This window comes from Crocodylus porosus, unplaced genomic scaffold, assembly GCF_001723895.1.
Source record: "Crocodylus porosus isolate Cpor-Errol unplaced genomic scaffold, CroPor_comp1, whole genome shotgun sequence".
Lineage (NCBI taxonomy): Eukaryota > Metazoa > Chordata > Crocodylia > Crocodylidae > Crocodylus > Crocodylus porosus.
In genome coordinates, this window is record NW_017728909.1 from 28,044,392 (window position 1) to 28,064,700 (window position 20,309).

The 20,309-nt window shown below is 48.4% G+C and overlaps 1 long non-coding RNA gene across 1 annotated transcript in view; it reads right to left on the reverse strand.

The window, feature by feature from the left end:
- Window positions 1–3,326: 3,326 nt before the first annotated feature.
- Window positions 3,327–20,309, reverse strand: part of LOC109307859 — a 17,819-nt gene continuing 836 nt past the window's right edge. The window contains exons 2-3 of the long non-coding RNA XR_002100382.1: window positions 15,518–15,520; window positions 3,327–3,337 (exon numbers count right to left, since the gene is read on the reverse strand). This is a non-coding gene — a long non-coding RNA (uncharacterized LOC109307859). The remainder of the gene's footprint in view (window positions 3,338–15,517; window positions 15,521–20,309) is intronic.

Here is a 20,309-nt window from a genome sequence, read left to right on the forward strand (position 1 = left end):
CAAACAGATTGTGGCTGAAATTAGTGCTGTTGATGGGAACTGGCAACATTTTTGTCTGTCTAATGACTGGAACCATTCCCAAGTGATAGAGTTTTTTAAGTATTTTCTAAGAATATTTTGAATTGCAGAGGAACTTAAACAGGGCTGAGTCTTACAAGTAGCTGTGTCTGGTCATATATGAGTCTGAGTAGAGATGCTGAATTAATATGTACACAATTTGAATCTGACCCCCATGTACATTGCAGTATGGAATAATAATAATTAAGCTAATTTACAAGGGAAAAAATGTTAGTTATTTAGAAAAGCTTCTTAATGATAAACCTAGTTAAACACCAGAAGAAACCATCCATTGTGGCTGCAGTATCCCTATCCCCATGCTAGATCCTGCTGGGGCCAGGAGGCAGCCCAGGAGGGCTGCTCCCAGTGCCCCATGCTAGATCATGCCAGGGACCAGAGGTAGCCCAGTGGGGCTGCTTCCTGGTGCCCCACGCTAGATTGCTGGGCTGCCTCCCACCCCCAGTGTGATCTAGCACAGGGCAGTGGGAAGCAGCCCAGCTGGGCTGCCTTCCACCCCAGCAGGATGTAGCGTGGGGAACAAGGAAGCAGCTCAAATGGGCTGCCTCCCAGCCCCACCGCGACTAAAGGGGACGCAAGAAGTCATCTAATCCAGTCTCTAGCTCAAGGCAATTATTAGGGGTGTGTGAAATTTCACCAGTCATTTCTGACACTGTTTTGACCAATTTCAAGGTTGAAACAACAAAATTGGAATGAAACAAAGGCCGTCGAAATAGTCTCAAAACAAAATGAGGCTGGTCGAAACATTTTGAAATGCTTTTGCACTGCTTTAATGGTGTTGGTGTTTGCACACCTCAGTGTATTGCACATTAATTCCAGCTGCTGTAGGAAATTTGGTGGTATAATGCATCTTAAATGACTTGGGGCACAGCAAACTAAAACTCCTTTTTAGGAGTTTTAGTTTGCTGACCCTACAGCCGTGAAGTGAAGCACCAGGCTCTGTGCAGCTCCACAGCTCTGCAGGAAGCCCTGAGGGCAGCCTAGCAGTAGCCCATGGAAGCAGGCTCCACCCAAGGAAAATAGCTAGCCTGATTTTTTTTTTCCTCCCCCTCCTGCCAGCTTGCCTGCCTGAGCTGTGCAGGGGCTCAGTGCTTCCCTCTGTGGCTGTGGTGCACCCCAGGACTGCCTGAGCCAGGTTCCTGCAGGTGGGTGCCATTGTGCGCTGCTGTCACAGAGGGAAACACCAGCCCTCCCCCCCAGCCAGGGACTGCTCCACTCACTGGTAGCTTGCCCTCCCCTCCATGCCAGAGAGGCAGGTAAGTCAGTGGGGTGTGTATATGACACAGGAATTTAATCAGCTTTAAATTAAACCCACCACTTCAATTTAGGGCCTCTGTTTCATCTACATGTGCCCTAAAACTATAGTGTAATTTTGGAAATATTTCTTAATGGTTTTTATCAGATGGTCAACGCAGGAAGCTGTCATCCACTTTTAAAAAATCTTAATATATTTTTAAATTTAATGTTAAGCTAAATCCATAAAATATGTTCACTGTATGCTTCCTAAAGGAAGATGCACCTCATCTGAAATTAGGGCCCCTCTACACGGGCAGGTAAAGGTGCAATGGGAGCCCCACTGTCGATGTCAGCTACCACAGTCGACACTGCCCCCACTGCAAGCCCTGTAGCCCAAGACAGCATCCCTGCTGCAAGCTTTGCAGTCGAGGAGGCTCGCAAGCTTTGCAACCAAGGAGGTTCACAGTGCAGAGAGTCTTCTACCAGCTGCAAGTCCCACAGCTGACAGTGCTACCAACACTGTGAGCCTTGTCATTTGATGGGGCTCCCAGCCATGGGGGAGCACTTGGCCACACATTCAATTAGTGGTGAACAAACAAGAAAGTAATTACACATTTTTTTGTGGAATAACTTCATAGCTCATTGTTTAGCACACCATTTATAGTTGAATGTGTAGCTGGGTTGCATTTTTAAGGTGCGATTACCTGATTAATTATGCTTTAAGTGTAACATGTAGAGGGAGCCTTAGGCAAAGTACAGCAGTGAGATGGCATTTGGGGCTAATGGGATGCAAACATTTCTACTTCTAGAATTATTTTAGAACACGCTTGCCACAACTCTACTTTTGACTCTTCAGTCCTAGAATGACTTCTTATGAATTACAACCTTGTGATATAAGAGAGGTGGGTGTCTGCCTGGCTTTGAAAGTTAAAATTGCTTTTAAAAGTGGTATTAGTCGCACTTAGCTCTTCCTCTCAGGGAGAGCTGCAGTAGACAGGTCTGAGGGGCATGCCTGAGACCATGAGCATATTGGTATTGGGCCTCTAAGGTGATTTATGTTACAACTGTTTCAGCTTGTAGAGAACATGAAGTAGGAATGCTGTCCTTTACTGAGGTACAGAAGTAGCATCTGGTGGTGACCTGGATTCCTAGTGAAAGGAGAGCAAATCTCTTAGAAGCAGGAACAGAGGAAATCAATTATTTTATGAAAGTTCTATCGCTATGTCCTTTTCTGATTGTAAAAGTAAATTATGTTTCCTTTAGGGAAAACAGGATGAAGTTTTGGGGGTTTCTTTGGGGGGGGGGGTTAATATCACTGTCATTCATTGCACTATTATTAGAAGAGGGCAGACTATTTCAGATGAGCAGCTATGTACGATTCCCTCTCCTTCTAATTTTTTCTAAAATCCTATGCAACTTGAAAATGGGTCCTACAGGTAAAGAAACGCTGTCGGACACTAAGACAAAGTCCAACCTACTGTATTTAGCCAAGTAGAGTAAAAAGTTTTTAATTGCTCTATAGGGCTGAATTTTCAAGCACATTCTTTTTTGTAGACATGCATATCGCTGATTGGGGAAAACTTAAACTCCAATGCTTTTACTTGCAGTACTCTGCTTAGACAGCTGCAGTGCTTACTGGAATGGTTTAAGAAAAAGGAATGACGTACAGAGTGAACGATGATACATGCAGTGATGTTCCCTTCACTTCTGTACTTTGCCTGACTAATTCTGAAGAGATGCATCTTCCTCTCAGGACCATATAATGAACTTATTTTATGATTTGAAAAGATATTAAGATTTTTAACTTGGATGGCATTCAATATCTTGGGCTGAGTCCAGAAGTGGAAATAAGATTTAAGCCATAAATCACAGCTTGACAATGAGCTTCCAATTGCTGTTAACAACCCGAAAAACATTCAACACTGGCTAATTCAATCACACACTGGTTGGTTCAATGCTTTTTGTTTACTGCGTCCACAATCAAGAGGACATAGTAAGATTTTTTTTTTTTTTAATTAGAATTTTTCTCCCTCCTACATTCCCTTTTTCTTTCTTTCTTTCTTACTTTTCTTACTCTTTGCCCACACTTTGCTCCATTGTCTGTCCTGTTGTTTTTGCTGGCTCTTTTCCATTTGCCGTTCTTTTGCAAGCTGTGTGACATGCAGTTTCAGTTTTATGTTCATTTGAGTGGAACTTCTGAACCAGTGACTTAGGGAGTAGGCTCAGATTTAAACAAATGAGTTTGCCTACTGATTGTAGTGACAACAGGGTTTTACCATCTGCCATGAAATATGGAATCCCACTTCAGCTTAAACAGAAGGCATTTAGTGAAGAAAATAATGCTGGAGAAAAACCAGCTTAATTTCCAGCTTTGGCTTCCAGGTTTCCTGTAGGCTCCATGTTGTCTGGGCTTATATATAGGGCACAGAAATACTGTGTGGCTGAATACTATACTACAAGCTACATATTAAAACATCTATGGCTGTTTACAGTCTTTATATATTTAATTACTAGTCTGTCTCTTTTCTACTGAGCTAACAAAATTATAACTGACAGCCTGTTTAGTTCTTTCTTCAGAGAGGACAGCGTTCTGAACTGTTCTTTTGCCATAAAAATGGTTTCTCCAGAACAGTTAAGTGAGCATATTGAAAGATACTGGTTCATCTTTGTAGTAAGCTAACACCTCTGGTCTTTGCATTGTGTCTGTTTCAAAGAGGCCTTCATATACAGTCCTTTACTTCTGAGCAAAACAATATTAAAAAAAAAAAGATTATGGAATATAAGCGGACTCAGTCCCACATGCTGATTTAAACTGAGGTTTCAAGGATGTATTTGGCTTATAAGATGTAGCAATCTAAAAATGAATTGTTCAAGAGGAAGAAATGGGGATACAGATTATTTCCAGGAATTTTACCTGCAAGATCTATGAACTGATATGATTATCAGTTCCTTGGAAAATGCCTGGAATCAGCTGCATGAGATACTGAAATTTCAGGCAGGCAGAAAACTCCTTCCAAATGCCTGGAACCACGCTTACTGAAAACCACATTTCTAGATGAGCAGTGGCATGTTCAGCACCTCGGACCTAGTCCAAAAGTAGAAATGTATATGCTGTAAATCGCAGCTTGATGATGAGTCAAGGCCTAGATATGAATGTCTACTAGACATTGTGTGAGCTCTTTTCAAAAGCCCAGAAAACCTATCCTGTCTAATTGTATAAGCTTTGTATTTATACCATATTCCTTTGCCACAGAACCTGATCATTTAACAAATATGTCAAGTCAGTGGAGTTCATTAGTTTTCCTTGTTCTCTCCCTTCTGTTCCAAGCAGCCAAATAATTTTTTGTTTTCTCAGCAAAACCTATTCAAGTGAATTGTTTTCCACATCTTACATCATATTGAGAGGGCTGACAGATCCATTGTCACTCTCCTTTCTTGTAGGACATTTGTACTGACAGGCTAACAGCTGAGATGCTTTGTCCCATGCTACCTCAAATAACACAGTTATTACTGACAGCCTTAATGTTCTGGAGGTGCAGAATTGCCAGGACCAGGAGATTTTCTTTCTGAATAGAGTAAGGCCAGTGTCAGCGGGTCCATCCAAGTACCCCCTCTATCCTCTTAATTCCCTCCTGCCATGACTTGGATCTTAAAGAAATGAAATAGGGAGAAAGTGGTTGTTACAGGAGGAAGTACCCATGGGAAGTACCACTGTGAAATAAACTTACTTTTACTTTATAGTACTTTTATTCAATGGTTCGCTGTTGTTAACAGGAAACTCCTCTCTGTGGGAGATCACAGCCCAATGGGTTAATCTTGGGGTCTCCAGCCTTCTGGCCAGCCCCCGTTCTAATGTTACAGTCAATGGATGCCACGCTGCATTTTTCTATTTACCTTATTAGCGGCTTGTTATGGCCATGGTTAGTCCTGTCATTGCTGCTAATGAGTCAATTAGCGGCTTGTTACAGCCACCACCTGCGGCTTTCTCCAGCAGAGCCGGTGTGCAGGCTCCGTAGCTTTCCCTTAACTTCCTCGGTGTCCCGCTCTCCTTGGGGGGTCCTAGACTCACCTGGACTCTTCAGGGGCCTGGGCAGGAGTCATCCCCCTCTTGCTGCCCACCATGGCCTCCCCGATCTTTGATGTCAGCCTCAACTCCAGCCCGTGGCGAGGCTCCGCTTCTCCCTGCACTCACCGCCATTCCTGTGGAGTCAAGGTCAGCTGGTGTCTGGGCTCTGGGATCCCTTTGTTCCCTCTGATCCTGCGTTGAGTCCCGCTTCCCTGTTCCTTGTCTCTGGAGGCTCTCTCTCTTGCAGCACCTCTCTGTGCTCCCCAATGTGGTGCCCAAAGGCGTCCCTCCTCCTCTTTCTCTTCGTCTTATCCCCTGGAGTCTGGTTGCCATTGGCTCCTTAAGGGCCAGGGCCCGCCCTCCTCACGGGGTAATTATTTCCAGCTGCCCCTGTTCCCATAGCAACAGGGCCTCAATGGAGACCCTGTTGCAGCCAGGTACAGATGTTCAAAAAGCCCAAGGTGGAAGCGATTTAAGTTTTGTGCTTTACTCCAAGCACCTTAGGCTAGGTTGGGAGTGAACAGAACATGACCCTAACTTTGTGGGGGTAAGAGGAGGCAGGCATGCAGGCTGTCTACACTGACCGAGGCCAGCAGGTAGGGGCCTCCCAGCATGCCCCAAAGGCTCCCTGGGTGGCCAGAGACTCCTGAGCATAGCTGAATGGTTGAGCCACCCCTGACTGGCCCACAGGCAAGGGTGAGCATGCCCTCTTCCTCCTGCTGTAGCACTGCAGACCCTCCCCCATACCCATCCCTAGGTTTCCAGAAGAGCCCCAGAGTGAGCACCCACCATCATGACATGCCTCAGGGTCCTGGACTGCTTGCACCTCACCATGGCATCTCAATGCCTGTGCCTAAGCAGGAAGACCCAGGATCTGAAGCAAATCCTGCTTGTCACTCAGTGTGAACTCTCACCAGAGGCTGTGGGACACCATGCGCACCCACCTGGAACTGATGCAGCAGTGGCTTGCCGTCTTCACACCCATAAGCCAGCAGTTGACCATCCCATATAGGGCCACCCTGCACCCACCAAGCATCCTGGACTAGGCCATTGAGTTTCATGTGTCCTACAAGGATGAGGCCATGGTCACTAGGGTTCTCTGGCACCACCTCCAGACAGTCAAATACTGGTACTGGGCCAATGCCACTAGCATTGACTAGTGAGAGTTGATCATCTTGGGCTCCTGGGAAGACAACTGGTAGGTCCAGACCTTCCACGTGTGCTGGGCCATCTTCATGGACATCATTGCCCAGATGGCCACATCATCTCATGCCAGGATGTTGGCATGTGGTCACCCCTCATTCCAGAGAAGTAGGTGGCCATTGCTGGCATGAAGCTGGCCACCCCCAGCAGTTACTATTGCATTGCCAATCAGTTTGGCATGGACAAGACCACAACCAGAGAGGCCATCTGGGAGGTATGCCTGGTCATCCAGAATGTCCTAGCCAAATGCATAATCTGCCTTGTCAACCCACCGGAGGTGGTCGTCTGCTGCATGGGCTTCCCCAACTGTGTGGGGGCAATGGACAGCACCCACATCCCCATCCTCTGCCGGGCCCAATTCACCCAGGCATTCATCCACCACAAGGGCTACTTTTCTATTGTCTTACAGGGTGTTGTTTACCACTCGGGACACATCTCTGGCTGGGTGGACAGCATGAATGACACCTACTTCTTCCACAACTCCCCAGTCTCCGGGCTGACAGAGAATGGCTGCTATGCTCCTAGGGTCCCAGATTTTGTCTGTGGCATCATCACCCATCCTGTTATCAGGAATATGGTTTACCTCCTCCTGCCCTGGATAATGAAGCCCTATGGAGGTCAGTTGGATCACTGGAAGCAATACTTCAGCTACTGCTTGAGCAGATGCTGCATCATGGTGGAGTGCACCTTTGGGCACCTTAAGGTGCAATGATGGGCTCCCAGTGGATGAGGAAAACTTGCTGTGGCTCATCACCAGTGTATGTGGCCTCCACAACATCTGTGAAACCAGGGAGAAAGCCTTCTGCTAAGGGTGAGCCAAGAAGGCACAGGACACATACTAGTCATGGTAGCGTGAGCATATGGGGCAGGGATGGGGGAAAGGGGGAGCCCTCTGCTGATGGTGGAGGCACTAGCCCTGCACAATTGCAGGCAATTTGGATCTGCAAAGCCCTGTCTAACCCTCAAGGATCAGGAGCCCTCCCTGGATGAGTAGGGTTGGAGTACTTTGAGTGCCCATGCCCTGGTGCTAGGCCATAGGTCTCCTGCTCTTGGGTCCTCTGGCCCTGCAACCCAGGCAACAATGCCCACAAGCTAGGCTGCTTTCACACCATTCCTCTTTCCCACCCCCACCCCCCAGGGACACACACCAGGGTACAAGGGAATGTGACATGAGGAAAAGATGTGCCTGAGTTTTAAAAAAATGTTGCAGGTGCCAAACTTTTTGTGTATGGAATTAAAACCTGTTCAACATTGCCCATGTCTCATCTTGGTCCTTCCTCCTAATTAACACAAACCAAGCAAACCTTTGGAAGGTACAGGGGAGGGTGGTGTTGAGAAAAGGATGAAAGAACATGGAAGAGGTGGTTAGGATGGGGAGGGATTAGTGTAGAAGGAATGTTGCAGGGGCTGAACTCAAGAAACACAAAACCCTGAAGGGGAGTCATGGGTTATGGGGCTTTTCATCTGGCACGCTACTCCCCAAACTTGGGATTGAAGACCAGGGACTTCTCCATGTAGGAGCTGGATGGGTGGGTGATCCAAGACCCACTGTCTAGTTGACAGAGTTGCTGAGTGGGGCTGGGGGCAGGAGGTGGCTGCTGGATTGGGGGAGGAGAAGGCTGTGGGGCAAGAGGTATCACCACAGCAGGCACTATGCACTCCTGGCTCTCCCTCATGCACGTCCAGCGCCTCAGCCCCTGCCTCCAGAGCCCATGATCTTTCTTTGAGGACCTTGGACCCATGGCCCCGGCCATGCCTGGGGCCCATGTCATGCAGCATTCCTAAGCCCAGGGTCTGCCTATCCCCACCAAGGTTGCACCACTTCTCTCCTGACCTGGGGAGGAGGGAAGCCACAGGGCACAGTGGGGAGCATTCCTTGCCAGCCAGCTTCTAGGAGTCCCTCCAGTAGGACTCCTGTTCATGTTGTGCCTAGGAAGAATCCCTTGAGTGGGACATGGCAGCCCCTCCCAGCCAGGAGATTTAGCAGATGTCTGTGGGAGGCAGCACTGGTACCAGTCACGGGTATCATAGATGGATGCAAAGCTATCCAGGACCCTGTCCATAAACTCCCAATCCTGCTGCTGTGACTTTCTCAGCTCTGCAGTAGCATGAATTGCCTCCCACAAACAGTGGGTGGTCATCTCAACCCCCCCATTCCTGTGCATTGGTAGCCTGGGTGTAGGCATCCCCCAGCCTGAGCATGTCCCTCCTCTACATCTTGTCTTTCCTCATGACAGTCGCACAGCTCTTGGGACCAGGAGTCAGTATGTGTACCTGGAGCTCAGAGGCAGCAACCAAGGCCTGCAGCATCTCCTTGCTTCTTCAGTGCCTCCTCTGGATAGCTCTCATGTGCTCTGCTGCTGTGTGGGGCCCTGGCCTTGGACCAGCATTGCCTCTACCATGCACTGTACTCCCTTGCACAGGTGGTGTCTCTGCAGAAAGACAGGGGAGACACAGAGCCTTTGTGAGAGGTTGCAACTTTTACAACTTTTTCATTTTACAAAAATGAAGTATAAAGGGAAATGTCTTGGACCCCCACATCACTTGCCTGGGCGGTTATGTGGAAACACCGAGGGAACTATGGTGAATTTTATTTGGACCTTTCCCCAACCCAGGGCTGGGAGTCATGTATCTGGTCTCCACCCAACACAGCAGAGACCATGGTCCTGGCTGTGCTGCAGATGGGAAGCAGGCCCTTCAGCAGGGTAAAGATGGGTTAATGGGAAGGGAGGCCAAGATCCTGCTTCAGGCACTGCAGTGGGCACCTGCTTCATACCCTCAGAGGGTCCAAGGACCCTGGATTCCACAGGGACTTGGACCATCCCTGGAGTGGGCAGGGCCTGACTACTCTGGGGAATACCACTGGAAGTCTTTTTCCCTTCCTTCCCTTTAAGGAGAGGCACTTCAGTGCTGGGTTCCTGCAGGAACAAAGCCTAGGTCTTGACATTGTCCTGATCAGCCCTGGCTGGAATGGCAAAGTTCTTACACTGTCCTCTCTCCTGTGCTTCCCTTCCAGGAGAGATGGTTTGGCACTGTGTCACTGCTACACTGAGTCTCTGCTTCCAAATTTCCCTGGTGAAAGTCAGCCAGGTCCAAAGGAATAAGTTCTCCCCTACTCCTGGGGGAGCCCCAGCCAATGCGCTGTGCTCATGCTGAAGGACATGGTTCCCCAGGAGGAGCTGGAGGGGAGCCATCTGCTTTGATGGCACACCAGGGAAGCCTGGATTGCCGTTCAATGAAAGAATGCTTCTTGGGTGCTACCTGTAGTTCTGTTATGATGAGCTGACACACCCAGAAGAGTTCACAATTGCCATTGTTATTGACATGCTGCTGAGCCCATGACCACATGGGGGTGGTTCCCCAGGCCCCAGCCACCTCAGAAGAATCCTGCTATTCATTGTCTTTGGCTTTACAGCATTATTCTCCTACTACAAATACTCTGGACTAGGATAGGGCTGTGACTGTGGGAAGGTGGGTGAGGGTTGCCTTGAGGGGTAGGTACAGTGACTACCTGTGTTATGAGACTTGGAGTTGTCTGGCACCCAAGGACTTTCCCCAGGGAAAGTCATACAGGATGGGGGAAAGTGCTGGAGTCCCACTTGCCAGCCTCTCCAGGTGCACAACTTGGGAGTCAATCTGGAGGTGGGAGCAGATAGGCCTGAGATAATTGTTCCCACATAGGACTCCTGCCATCACATCTGTGCCTTTCTTGGACTGGGAGGGAGGGAGGGAAGGAAGGAAAAAGTGCAGTTGACACTGAGAATTTTTCTTGTTCCTGCTGTACTGTTACTCTGGTGGTCATCATAGATAGCTGTGTGTTATCTCCTGTCCCTGACCTTGGGGTTCTCTTTGACACCCAGGCCTGTGGTGCTGCCAAATGGAGCAGGACACTGAGTATCTGCATTTACACCTGTTTTATACACTTTGCCTGCAAGCTCAATACATTCTTTTTGTGTCTTTCCATAAGTGAGTGAGGGGAGAGAGAGCTGGTTCAACACAACTGCTGTGGGCAGCTGCAGTGAGGCTCCACTTCTCTCAGGAGCTGAGTATGGCCCTGAGAGAGAGGGCAGGGAGGTGTGAATGAGGCAGATTTATGTTCCCATAGAATGGCGGATGGGCTTCTAACCACCCAAAGCAAAACTGGGGAGAGGCCCTTGTGTCTCTGCTGCACTCTGTGATAGGAGACTGGGGCGAGGTGCGGGAAGGAGCTCCATGGTTTACTCACAGCTGAAAAACACAAACCTCTTGAGCATTTTGTGACTTGGAGCCCTGTGCTTTGAGCAGTCTGGGCAGGAAGATTCACCTTCCCCCATGCCCTTCCATTCCTGGTCTCATGTCTCCCCACCAACAACAGCCTGAGAAGCCCCACTCCCTCTTCCTTTCCCTGTCTCCCTTTCTCCAAGGGCTCCACATTTCCCCAGGTCCTGGGTCCCCATCATGGCCACGTGAAGTGGAGGTAAGCATACCATCCTGGGTTGCACTACATCCTAGTTTTAGGCCTGGTCCATCAGCAGAAGTAGGGGGAAGGCTGGCTGCGGGGCCTGTGGGTTGTGCTGCAGAAGCGGCTGTTGCATTAGTGGGAGAGGGGTTAGGGGCCACTCTGCACAGCTGGAGGGGAGCAGCGAGGTGTCAGAGGAGCAGGAGTGGAACAGCTTAGGCAGCAGTGAGGGAAACAGTGTCCCAGGTCCTGGGTCCTCGCCTGTGGTCTGACAGTTGTGGATCTGGGTTGTGGGGGGAAGGCTCCTACGAGGTGGAAGGCACAGGCCCCAGGTCTTGGGTCACCACTTCCATGCTGTCAGAGCTTTTCTCCTGTTCTTGGGTGCCACCCTTCCTGCTTTCAGTCACACTTGAGAAAAAGTCCAGGGAGCTCGGTTCCAGCTGCAGGTGCACCTTGGCTCCCACATACCATGATAATGTGGGGACCAGCACTAATAGGGCCAGCTCCATCAGCTGTGCTCTTAGCCTGTGGCCCCTGGGGACCTACTCCTAGGCACCTTCTGGGGTTGTTCCACCTTCCCAGGGTCTTCCTGTGAGTCCTCTTCTGGCAGGGTCTGTACTGAAAACTCCTCCCATCCCCTGGTGGTGCCAGAGGCAAGCACTCGATGGTCTTGCCCTTGGCAAGGAAGTGGGATAGCTCCTTAGAGAAGGGTATGGTCTACTTCTGGGATCCAGATCTTTTGTCAGCATTATGAATACTGGTATACTTCATCTTGATCAACTTTGTCTTGGCACAGTAATATAATCAGTCCCTGTTGTGGCCCCGCTCCTGCATCTTCTGGGTGATGCACTTGAAGATATCCCTGTTCCAGTGCCCTTTCTGGAGTTGGTGCTGGATCTCCTTTTCATCCAAGATGGTGATGAGATCCATTATCTCCCCATAATCCCAGTTGTGTGACCAGAGATGGGTAGTCGGGGAGGATGGGACGGGATCATCCATGGTCCACAAGGGTACCTGTGAGGGGTGGGTGAGGGTCTGACTGCAAGGGGGTGGATGGCAGGCTGGAAGGGTGGCAGGAAGACTAAAAGGGTGGATGGATAGAAGAAGCAGAGCATGCATAAAGGTGCAAGTTACAGCACATGACTCTCCCTCTCACTGAAGCTGTGTATGGCTGCTGCTTTGGCCACCCTCACAACCTCAAACTTTCCAGGGGCTTCTAACCAACACCCAATAATTCTGGCAATGCCCCATGCCCTGGCCTTGACAATTCTAGTGCTTTCCATCTGCAACACAGAGGCAGCTGGCCATGCCCCACCTACTACTGATTTTTCCAGCAGCATCCACCTACTTGCCCCAGTTTGTATGGTCAGTACTCCCTCTCCCCTCCCCCCCAACACACCTCTATTACTTTGGGATCCAGTAGATGTGGGCCAAAAAAGCCTTATGGCACTCTGGATGCTGATATCTGCTGGCAATGGCCAAGCCATGTAGGTCACAGGGTTGCCTCTGTGCAGGTCCAGTCCTAATTTTCTGTCCCCTGCCACCCTGACCTAACAGAGCCACCCACACTAGCTTTTGTTTGGGGGAACACCATGCTTGGGTCTGAGTTTCAGGGTGCCAGGTTCTGAGATGTGATTCGTGGGTGCCAGACCTGAGCTGCCATTGGAGCTCTGCCCACATGCCCTTATGGGAGTCCCTGGGTAGGTATGCTGATGCCAGGGCTGGGCTGCTGCAGGGCTATGCCCATGTGTGGTGGTCCTCCTGGACTCAGCAACAGGCCTGTGTGTACATCATGGGGTGCTTTGTGACAAGGTGGGGGGCACAGCCCAGGGATGCAGGTGTATGGGTGCCAGGGCTGGTGCTGGGGCAAAGACACCTTCCTCCCCCCGCCCAGTATTATCTCACTATAGCTGACACAGCTGGCCAGGCAGGATGCAGAGCCAGAGGGATAGTCTGTGCTGACTCAGCTTAGTGACTCATAGAACCATAGATGCTAGGGTTGGAAGGGACCTTAACAGATTATCGAGTCCAACCCCTGCCTAGGAGGAGAGCCACATGCATGATCAGAGGGCACGAAAACAGGCCTTATGATGAGAGGCTGAGAGCTACAGGACTCTTCAGCCTGGAAAAGTGCAGGCTCAGGGGGACCTGGTGGCTGCCTATGAGTATATAAGGGGTGTACATCAGGATCTGGGGGAATGCCTGTTCACCAGAGCACCCCATGTGATGACAAGGTCAAATGGTCACAAACTTCTCCAAGACCATTTCAGGCTAGACATAAGGAAGAACTTCTTTACAGGATGTTTATCTTGCTGGGATCCTGTGACCTCAGCTGACTCCCTGCCCCTGGGGCAGGGGGCTGAACGCAATGATCTTCCAAGGTCCCTTCCAGCCCTAATTTCTATGAAAACTATGAAAGATCCTTCTTGAAGTGTGGTGCCCAAAACTGGACATAGTACTCCAACTGCAGTCTGACCAAGGCTGCATAGAGGGGAAGTATCACCTCCTGGGTTCTATTTGTCATGCATCTGCTGATGCATGATAAAGTGCAGTTAGCTTTGCTGATGATTTCATCACACTGATAACTCATGTTCATCTTGGAGTCCCCTATGACTCCGAGATTCCTTTCTGCTGGTGTGCTGCTGAGAAGGTCACTTCCTAGCTAGTAGGTGTGCTGGATATTTTTGCACCCTAGGTGCAGTACTCTGCATTTGTCATTGTTGTACTGCATCCTATTGTGTACTGCCCACTTTTCTAACCTGCCCAGGTCTGCCTGCAATCGTTCCCTACCCTCCAGAGTGTGCACTTCACTCCACAATTTAGTATCATTCGCAAACTTGGACAGAGTATACTTCACACCCACATCCAAGTCACTGATGAAAACATTGAAGAGTATAGGTCCAAGGACCGAACCCTGTGGGATCCCGTAACCCACATCCTTCCAGGTTGATACCAACCCATCTACTACCATGCTCTGGGTGCGACCACTGCTTAGCCAGCCACTGGGCCAAGTAAACTTCTATGTCACAGCCTCTTAATTTATTTATGAGACTGCAATGTGATACCATATCAAAGGCCTTGCTAAAAGCCAAGAAAATGACATCTACCTCTACTTCTTCATCTGTGTTTTGCAACCCTGTCACAAAAACAAAACCAGATAGGTCAGGCATGATCTACCTCGGGGTGGGTAAAATATGGCCTGCAGGCCAGATCTGGACCATGAGGCTATTCTATCTGGTCTGTGGGACTTCTAAAAAATTTAGAAAATTAATATTTATCTGTCTGTGGTTCCTGTAAAAAATGACAGGAACCAGGGGCAATAGGACCCAGGGGAAGCTCACACACTGGGCTCAGAGGCATGCTGGTTGCCCTGCTGCATTATTTTTCCCACTGAACTCCCACAAATATGATCCTTCATAATTTTTTCAAAGACCTTTGGGTCTGCTGACTTAAACACATCCAGTCCATCCACGTGACTCTACACTAAGTCAGCGTTGGCAGTTGGTGGGCTGGTGTCCCTCTGATGCCCATCTAAGAACCCATTAGGAGACTTATCTTGACCCCTGTTCAAGAACACTGAGGCAAAAAACTCATTGAATAGCTCAGCCTTGTCCCCCTGTTTATCATGAATTGCTCCATTTTGTTCAGTAGGGGTTCTAGGCTGCCCTGTGCCTTCCTTTTACCCTCTACATACCTAAAAAATACTTTTTCTTGTCTTTAATTTGTGTTGCCAGCCTCAGCTCTGTAGTTGCTTTGACCTTTCTAACCGCCTCCCTGGAAGTACAGGCTAAGTAGGTATACTCCTCCTTGGTAGCTTCCCCCTGCTTCCACTACCTAAATGCTTTCTTTTTTGCCCTTAGACTCCCCTGGATTTAGCCAAGGAAGTTTTTTGGCTCCTTTCCCCCGTTTCCCTCATACTGGGATTGCCTCCCTCTGTGCCTGAAGGATCACTTCCTTTAGGAACAACCACTCTTCCTGGAATCCCATCTCACCAATACATCATTGACTAGACCAATCCCATCTAGTCAATCCATCATTGACTAGACTTCTAAGCACACTCCTAAGTCAGCCTTCCTAAAGTTGAGCACTTACACCCTTTTAGTTATCTTACCCACCCTATGCCACATGGTGAATTCGCTTGATTGGTGGTCACTGTCCCCAAGGTGACCACAAATATGCAGCTCCCCTACCAGGTCATCCCCCATAGCCAACACCAAGTCCTGTAAGGCATTCCCCCTAGTGGGGCCATATAGCTCCTGCATTAGGTGAAGGTCCTGTATGCAGGTTAAGAACCTATGTGAACAATTGGATTTGGCTAACTGTTCCTCCCAGCAGATGTCAAGGTAGTTTAGGTCCCTCATGATAACCACATCCTTAGACTGTATGGCCTCTGAGAATGCCTCAAGAATTCCAAGTCTAGCTCTTCCTTTTGATGTGGTAGTCTGTAGCAGACCCCCTCCACCAAGTCCCTTTCCCCTGGATCTCCATGTATCCTCAACTTTCTCCTCCTCTGATCCCATTTTGATTAGGGTAGATGTATAATACTCCTTTACATAGACAGCAACCCTGCCCCCTTTCTTCCCTACTCTGTTCCTTCTACACAACCTGTAGCCCTCAATGTGTACTACCCAGTTATGGGTAGGATCCCGCTAGGTATTTCTTAGCCCCACTAAATCAAAGTTATTATCTGCAAGCAGAAATGCGAGGTCTTCCTGCTTGTTCCCCATGCTCCTAGCATTAGTAGAGAGGCACTTGATCTTTCCAAATGGTACCTTTGGTGCCCCTCCCCCCATTCTAATGCCCAAAGGGCCCCTTAGTACTTACCTAGGATGTACTGTTGCATGTTTCACCGTTTGTAGGTTCTAGACTCTCTCCATCTCCTGCCTCCCCATCCCCTGTCGAACTTAGTTTAAAGCCCAATGAAGGAGGTCAGCCAACCTGTAAGAAAAAAGACTCTTACCTTTTGTGAAGAGATGAAGCCCATCATGTACCAGGAGCTCCCTTGCACAGAAGTACAGATCATGGTCCAGGAAGCTGCACAATGGCACCAGCTTTAGAGCCATGGGTTGACTTCTCTGACACAATTGACATGATGCCTACTGTGACCACTGACTGGGAGGATTGATGAGAAGACCACCTGCAGCCCTATCTTCCTAAGCCTGGTTCCCAGAGCCCTGTAGTCACTCATGATATGGTCTGGACTACTCCAAAACATGATGACCTAGGGGTGTAGCCAGCTGGGTGCTCAGCTGGAGTAGCTGAGCGTGAACTATGTTCCAGTACACCTCCCTGTGAGGGGGAGTTAGTGGCAACCTTTGAAGCAACCTGGGATACTGGTGGACTGTGATATAACTTGAGTTGCTAGAGGACCTGCTACAAACATTCTATAGACCAATCTAACCTAAATCGCTTAAGTTCAATACCACAATGCTCCAGGTCTATCTTAGACAGGGTTCTGCCATTTTTAAACCAGGCTTTATGTGCTCTGAAATTCTGTTCAGTTTCAGATGTAAACAAGATTCTGATCACCTATACTGGTATAAGTGTAATGTCTAAATCTGGCCTAAGGCAACTATATTTCTGTGTGATATATTGTATTGGATGAACTATTTAGTTGGGGGAGATCTTAGACAAGCTTTCAAGCATGAGGTGCCCTTCCTCATGTCTGGAAAAGCAGCAGACACAGCTTTAGCTAAGTACTAGATAACCTGTATAAAGTTATGTTATTCAGAAGGTTGCAAATGGTAAATCCCCTGGAGATTATGATGTGTTTCTTGAGCAAGCTTAGAAGGAAGAAGTTACTGCATAGTTTGGCTTCCTTCTGCAAGTGGATATTCTGCAACCCTCTGGCTAACACAACACATTTTTGCAGCCTTTCTCCATTCTTTTAAGGAGACTTTGTTTTATTTGCATATGGAGTTTTACACAAGTAATTATTAGGGCTGTGTGAAATTTTGCCCAGTGTTTCAATGTGACACTGTTTTGATGAGTTTTGAGCTTGAAACAGCAAAACTGAAATGAAAACAGGCCTTTGAAACAGCTTTGAAACAAAAGAAAGGCACTCAAAACATTTTAAAAGTTTTGAGACGTTTTGACTTTCAAATCCAGGCTTACTTGGCTTCACCGCTGGTCCCAGCCAGCAGCACCAGCCTCCTGTCATCTGGCATGCAGATCGGGGGCCTGCGCACCTGGGAGGATTCCGGCACAGTCCCCTATGGGCAAAACGTCGAAACAGAATCAAAACAGTGAAACAATTTTGACAAAATGAAATGGAACAGTGCTTTTGAAACTAAATGAAACTTGAAACGAAACACTTTTCCATCGAAGTGTCAAAACGGAAGTTGAAGCAGAACAATGCTGTTTTGCACAGGCCTAGTAATTAGTCTATCTGCCTCTCTAAGATTTCTCCTAAATATACAGTTGGCCTAACCAAAGAGATCACCCCAAAAACTCATCTCATGTTTTCTAGACCATCTTAGCTACAACTTCACTCCAACTCTACCACAACATAATAACCGTGAAGTGGGACTTAGGCACTGAAAAGTAAGTGCCTAAATTTTGGGTGTCCTGTCACTTAAAATTTAAAGCCCAGAGTTCAGTTTTCAGGTTCCCAGCATAATATGCAGGAAGAATTAGGTGCAGAAGAATGAGATCCACAAAAAGCATCTTGCTGAAAAGGGAACTACCTGCCTGAGGAGATAAAAGTGCCTGACTTTGAACTGTAAGGATCCCCTCTCCCTCCACTTGGGATTCACAGCTCTGACTTATCTCCTGGAAGTTGAAATCATAGAAATCATCAAGTCCACCCCGCTGATCTGGGCAGGAATATTGCTGAGATCAAATGATCCCAGCAAGGTGTCCATCCAGTCTCCTCTTGGAGACTTCCAAGGTGGGAGACTACACCACCTGCTTGGGAAGTCTATTCCAGATTCTGGTCACCGTTACCATAAATAAGTTCTTCTTTGCATCCAACTTGAAACCATTCTCTAACAGTGTATGACCATTGCTCCTTGTCCTGGGGCACCCAAGTGAACAATTTTTCCACCAGCTCCCAACATTCACCCCTTACATACTTGTAGACGGCCACCACGTCCCCCTTCAGTCTTATCTTCCCCAGGCTGAGCAGTCCATTAATCTTTTTTCATAAAGTTTGTTCTCCAGGCCTTTAATCATTCTTGTGGCCCTTCTCTGGACCCTTTCAAGATTCTCCACAACTTTTTTGAAGTGTGGCACTGAGAACTGGATGCAGTTCTCAAGCTGGGGTCTCATCAGTGCTGAAGAGAGAGGAAGCATCACTTCCTTAGCCCTGCTCACGTTGCATCAGCTAATGCATCCCAGTATGCTGTTAGCTCTGTTGACTGCAGCATTGCACTGGCTGCTCATGTTCATCAGGTAACCAACTATAACCTCAAGGTCCCTTTCAACCATCATGCTGGCCAGGACATCTCTTCCCTCCTAACCTATATTCATGTTGCTGGTTTATTCTCCCAAGATGAAACACTCTGCATTTATCCTTATTGAATTGCATCTGGTCTTATTCTGCCCACCTTTCCAGCTTGTCCAGGTCTGCTTGAATCTGCATCCTATCCCCTAGCATGACCGCTTTTGCCCATAACTTGGTATCATCTGCAAACTTGGCCAGTGTGCTTTCCACATTTTCATCTAAATTGTTGATAAAGGTGTTGAACAGCACAGGACCAAGAACTGAACCCTGTGGGACAGCACTAGCCACCTCTCACCAAGACAATATAGACCTGTTCACTAACACTCTCTGGGTTCGACCTCTTAGCCAGTTTCCAACCCATCTGACCATGGACCCTGCCAACCCACAATCCCTCTTTTTTTTTTATACGTGCCATGGGTGACCATATCAAAGACCTTTTAAAAATCTAAGTATATGACATCAACTGTGTTGTCCACATCTTTATCATGTTGGCTATCCTTCAGCATTATGCCTTCTGTCAATCTCTCACAAATGGACTTCTGATCATTTTTTGTAAAAATTCTACTGGGTATCAAGGTCAAACTGACTGGCCTATAGTTTCCTGGATCCTCCCTTGTCCCCTTCTTAAAGATTGGCACCACATTGGCCCTTTTCCAGTCTTCTGGGACCCCTCCCAAGCACCATGAATCTTCAAATACCTTTGTCAATGGTCCCACAATGACTCCAGCCAATCCCCTAAACACTCTTTGGTGTAGTCCATCCTGTCCTGCTGACTTGAGAACATTCAGTTGCTCTAAGTGCTCCCTCACCAGTTCGACACTGACCACCCCTGCATCCATCCAGTATCCAACCAGGCAGTCGACCAGCATTTGCATGCAGGAACACTGATGCAATGTATTCATTAAAGAGTTCAGCTTTCTCCTGACTGACTACTATCACCTGTCTCATCTGATTCTGCAAGGGCCCCACATTTCCCTTGGTCTTTTTCTTGCTCCCTACAGACTTCTTATTGTCCTTCATTTAGGTTGCCAACCTGATCTCAGTCACTGCTCTTGCCTTCCTTATCCTCCCCCTGAAAATACGGGGTGTAACTGCCGGGCTTCAACCAGACGCTCTCGTGCTGCTCTCGATTGGGTGATTGATGTTACTTGCCTCACGGGCTCGTGCCTCTGTCTGAGGTGATGACCTCCACCCGAGTTCTTAACCCTGTGCTCTCCTGCCACAACTTGTTGACCTCAGTGTCCGGGGCTGTTCATTGGGCATGCTCGTACACCCGAGGTTCCTCCTGGTGGTTACTTATGGGGCTCTGCCACCCCTACACTCCAGCCTCACACCTCCTGTGTAGTGGTTTCAAGATGGTTGGCGTCTCACTCCTGGGACCCTTGACTGGACCCTACTCAAGCTCCCTCACCACTACTTAGCCTCCATGTGGGTTCATTGCCCTCAGATACCCCGGAGGTCGAGGAAGAACAAAAATCACAAGAAAAAAAGAGAAAGAAGCTCCAACTCAAAACCAGGAGTACTGCCCCTTTAACTACCCCCCACTCCTCTCCAGCACTTCAACAGAACACTGGCTGCCACATCCCCTTAGGCACTCAGCTCACTAGCTACTCTAAGGCACCTGCTGATCCAGCAGCGATGCTCTCTCCCACTGCATAATTTCATAGTTTCTAGGGTCAGAAGGGACCTGAGTAGATCATCAAGTCCAACCCCCTGCCATGGCAGGAAAGAGTACTGGGGTCAAACGACCCCAGCAAGGTGTACATCTAGCCTCCTCTTAAAGACCCCCAGGGAAGGAGCCAGCACCACTTCTCTTGGAAGTTGGTTCCAGATCCTAGCCACCCTGA